Genomic DNA, 5,043 nt, shown 5'->3' on the forward strand with positions numbered 1-5,043 from the left:
CTCGCTTCGGGCTCCCACTCAGTCCAAATCCAAGGACGCACCATCGCTACGCTCACAATTCGAGGCGCTAGTTATTCTAAATTTAAACTTTATGTCCTGCCCGACCTCTGCGTGCCACTCTTATTAGGCCTGGATTTCCAGGGCAACCTCAAGAGCCTCACCCTCAGCTTCGGCGGGCCCCTGCCCCCACTCACTATCTGCAGCCTAACCACGCTGCGCATCTCCCCCCCTCCTCTCTTCGCCAATCTCACTCCAGATTGCAAACCAGTAGCTACTCGCAGCAGGCGACACAGCCTACAGGATAGGGTCTTTATCCGATCGGAGGTCCGACGGCTGCTCAGTGAGGGGATCATACAGGCCAGTAACAGTCCCTGGAGAGCTCAGGTGGTGGTCGTCAAGACCGGGGGAAACATTCCGCATGGTCGTCGACTATAGCCAGACCATAAATCGCTTTACGCTCCTAGACGCGTATTCCCTCCCCAGGATTGCAGACATGGTGAATCAGATCGCCCAATATCGGCTCTTTCCCACGGTGGATCTGAAGTCTGCATACCACCAGCTCCCAATCCGCCCGGAGGACCGCCACTACACGGCATTCGAGGCCGATGGCCGCCTCCTCCATTTCCTCCGGGTTCCCTTCGGCGTCACTAACGGGGTCTTGGTGTTCCAACGAGCAATGGGCCGAATGGTGGACCAGTACGGGCTGCGGGCCACGTTTCCGTACTTGGACAATGTCACCATCTGCGGCTATGACCAGCAGGACCACGACGCCAACCTCCACCGATTTCTCCAAACGGCACAGAAATTAAATCTCACTTATAACAAGGAGAAATGCGTTTTCCGCACAATCAGACTGGCCATCCTCGGCTACGTCGTGGAGAACGGAGTCCTGGGCCCAGACCCGGACCGCATGCACCCCCTCTTAGAACTCCCCCTCCCCATTGCCCCAAGGCCCTCAAACGGTGCTTGGGGTCCTTCTCATACTACGCCCAGTGGGTCCCTCAATATGCGGACAAAGCCCGCCCACTCTTTAAGGCCACACTATTTCCCCTGTCAGCTGAGGCGCGCCAGGCCTTCAGCTGCATCAAGGAGGATATCGCCAAAGCAGCCATGCGGGCGGTGGATGAATCCACTCCCTTTCAGGTTGAGAGCGATGCCTCAGAGGTAGCTCTAGCAGCCACTCTGAATCAGGCAGGGAGGCCAGTCGGCTTCTTCTCCCGAACCCTCTCCGCTTCAGAACTCCGACACTCCTCAGTCGATAAGGAAGCACAAACCATCGTGGAGGCTGTTCGTCACTGGAGGCACTACCTCGCAGGTAGGAGGTTCACCCTCATCACTGACCAACGATCGGTTGCCTTTATGTTTGACAACTCGCAAAGGGGCAAAATTAAAAACTATAAAATCCTTCGGTGGAGGATCGAACTCTCCACCTATAGTTACGATATTAAATATCGACCGGGGAAGCTCAACGAGCCCTCGGATGCCCTATCCCGCGGGACATGCGCCAGCGCGCAGATCAGCCGTCTGAAAGCCATCCACATGGACCTCTGCCATCCAGGGGTCACCCGGCTCGCCCACTACATCAGAGCCCGAAACCTGCCTTTCTCCAACGAGGAGGTAAAAGCGGTCACCAGGGACTGCCCGATCTGTGCGGAGTGCAAACCGCACTTCTATAGACCAGACAGGGCCCACCTGGTAAAGGCTTCTAGGCCCTTTGAACGCCTTGCGATCGATTTCAAAGGGCCACTCCCCTCCACTAACAAAAACATTTATTTCCTTAACATCATCGACGAGTTCTCCCGATTCCCTTTTGCCATCCCGTGCCCCGATATGACCTCCCACACAGTCATTAGGGCCCTGCATAGTGTCTTCACCCTGTTCGGTTTCCCCAGCTACGTGCACAGCGACCGGGGTTCGTCCTTTATTTTTTTTTAAATAATTTTTATTGGAATTTTTTACAGAAAATATAAAAATATAACAAGTATAGCAACAAGCAGTAATATGCAACTAACAGCCCCATTACACCCACAGTTCCCTCCAAACCGTAACATCACATGTATCACACTCCCCCCACCCCCCCAACAAGAGAACTTAACCATAAATTTAAATTAAATAAATCAAATTTAAATAAAATAAGCCAACATAATCAACGTCCCCCCCCCCCCCCCGGGCTGCTGCTGCTACTGACCCAGTACCCTATCGTTGAGCCAGAAAGTCGAGGAAAGGTTGCCACCGCCTAAAGAACCCTTGTACCGACCCTCTCAGGGCGAATTTGACCTTCTCTAGCTTAATGAAACCCGCCATGTCATTGATCCAGGTCTCCACGCTTGGGGGCCTCGCATCCTTCCACTGTAGCAAGATCTTTCGCCGGGCTACTAGGGACGCAAAGGCCAGCATACCGGCCTCTTTCGCCTCCTGCACTCCCGGCTCCACCCCAACCCCAAAAATCACGAGTCCCCATCCTGGCTTGACCCTGAATCCCACCACCCTTGACACTGTCCTCGCCACCCCCTTCCAGAACTCCTCCAGTGCCGGGCATGCCCAGAACATATGGGCATGGTTCGCTGGACTCCCCGAGCACCTGACACACCTGTCTTCACCCCCAAAGAACCTACTCATCCTCGTCCCAGTCATGTGGGCCCGGTGCAGCACCTTGAATTGGATGAGGCTAAGCCGCGCACACGAGGAGGAAGAATTTACCCTCTCCAGGGCATCAGCCCATGTCCCGTCTTCAATCTGTTCCCCCAGTTCCCCCTCCCACTTAGCTTTCAGCTCCTCTACTGACGCCTCTTCCACCTCCTGCATAAGCTTGTAGATATCGGATATCTTCCCCTCCCCGACCCAGACCCCCGAGAGCACCCTGTCACTCACCCCCCTCGCGGGAAGCGAAGGGAATCCCTCCACCTGCCGTCTAGCAAATGCCTTTACCTGCAGATACCTGAACATGTTCCCCTGGGGGAGCCCAAATTTCTCCTCCAACTCCCCCAGGCTCGCAAACCTTCCGTCGATCAACAGGTCCCTCAGCTGTCTAATGTCCGCTCTATACCAACCCTGAAATCCCCCATCCATGTTCCCCGGGACGAACCTATGGTTCCCCCTTAACGGAGCCTCCATCGAGCCCCCCACTTCTCCCCTATGTCGCTGGAGCTGCTGTATAAAGATCAGTGCCACAGGGTCAGCCGGCCAGTTCACCGAAAGTTCAACGGCTAACAGGCTGGCTCTGTTGTGAGTATATTAAAACCGCTATTCTAATCCTACAAGCACGTGTCCGTAGAGCTGTTGGTTCCATTAAAGGCCTGGTCACACAAACCAGGACCAGGTGGAACTGCATCTGCAGAGGGCCCGAGGCAGTTGGAGGACCCGCCGAGTGGTCTGGGATAGGGCAGGGTGGGCACCATGGCACTGCCCAGATGGCACCTTGGCCCTGGCATGCCAGGGCGGCACTGCCTGGGGATCAGGGCCTGAGGGGAGTGGGAAGGGGGGTGGGGTGGGGGGTGGGGGGGTGGGGTGGGGTGGGGGGGTGGGGTGGGGGGGTGGGGTGGGGGGTGGGGTGGGGGGTGGGGTGGGGTGGGGGTGGGGTGGGGGGGAAGGTGGGGTGGGGGGTGGGGTGGGGGTGTAGCCACCTAAGATGGACACTGGGCTAACAAAATGGAGAACTGCTAAGGCTGTAGGGAGAAAACAGTTTAGCCAAGACAAGCAGTCTGCAAAGGCTAATTAGCATTCTGCACGTATCGAAACTAGTTTATGGCCAGGTGGAAGATCTCAACCAAAGGTGTAAATAGCAAAACGCTTTGCATAGTAATGAGGCAATCCAGATCTGGGCACACACAATAGCAACATTTGAGTTTGAATGGATACTTTGAGTGGATGCCCAGACGAAACGGCACCAGAAGTATCCATCACAAAAGACCCTAGAGACCGCCCCACCCATCGAGAAGAGACCCTCAGATTGGGGGATTTGTAAGATATCGATTGGGAAATAACCCAATCGATACATGGCAGGTAAAGGCCCGCCCCGAAAAGGCACGGACATTGGGGGCCCTATAAAGATAGACCCCCCACATGGTCCTGTCTGTTTTGTGCTCCGGCTTGGACTGCTGTTTTGACTCCGGCCCAGATCTGCTGTTGTATCCTGACTCCGACTCCAGCCTCCAGATCCTGTCTCCCATCACCAGCCGTTGAGCACCAGCCATCGTTCAGTAAGTGCCAAAACGACGCTCGATACGTGAACCCGGCATTGCTTATACATTATCCGACTATTAGCGAACAGAAGGTGCAGCCCAGAAAGGAACAAAGGCCTTGTCCCCTGACCTTGCTGGTTCCTACTTAGATAAGTATTTAGTCGTTTAATAGTAGAAATAAGTATTAGTCTTTAGCGTATGCATGCGTATTTATTATATTTGTATAATAAATATTAATCGTTTGAACTTACCAATCGGTGTATAGCTTTATTACTTTGAACCTGACCTTGAAATACTTGTGAGGTGTCTAAATACGGCACCTGGCGACTCCGAGCTGAAAATACACACACAGAGCTGTAGTAGTGTTAAGCACACAGCCTTTAAACGGAGGCGTGTTAATACACTCCAATAAACGCGTAATACACTCAAGTAAAACGTGCAACATTTAGTGGCGACTCCGCCGGGACACGGTTACAAGTGGTACCCCCACTCCGTCGAGGACCCTGAAATTTGAATTAGAAATCTGAGTAAAGAAAAAGGAAAGAAATCACAAGTATTCAAGGTGTTCAAACGAATAAACGTAATTCGGAAGTGTGTTTAGTGCATGCGTACTAACAGGATTGTAAGGAAAACCTGAAAGCATTTTTGTTGCGACAAACTTTTGGGAGTTTTGTGAACGGAACATAGCGTAAGCCTTACCCGTTTCGTGAGACATAACCTCAACACCCCCTGTTCCAAATTTAAGTGAGTCAGAGAAAATGGCCATGCAGGCAATGGAACGCCTCATGAATCCAGAACGGTTTGTGGTCGCAGCGACCAGCAGTAGCCGAGTAGGTCAGTGTCCCGTGTGGGAGCTGGAACT

Source organism: Scyliorhinus canicula, chromosome 20 (assembly GCF_902713615.1).
Source record: "Scyliorhinus canicula chromosome 20, sScyCan1.1, whole genome shotgun sequence".
Classification (NCBI taxonomy): Eukaryota; Metazoa; Chordata; class Chondrichthyes; order Carcharhiniformes; family Scyliorhinidae; genus Scyliorhinus; species Scyliorhinus canicula.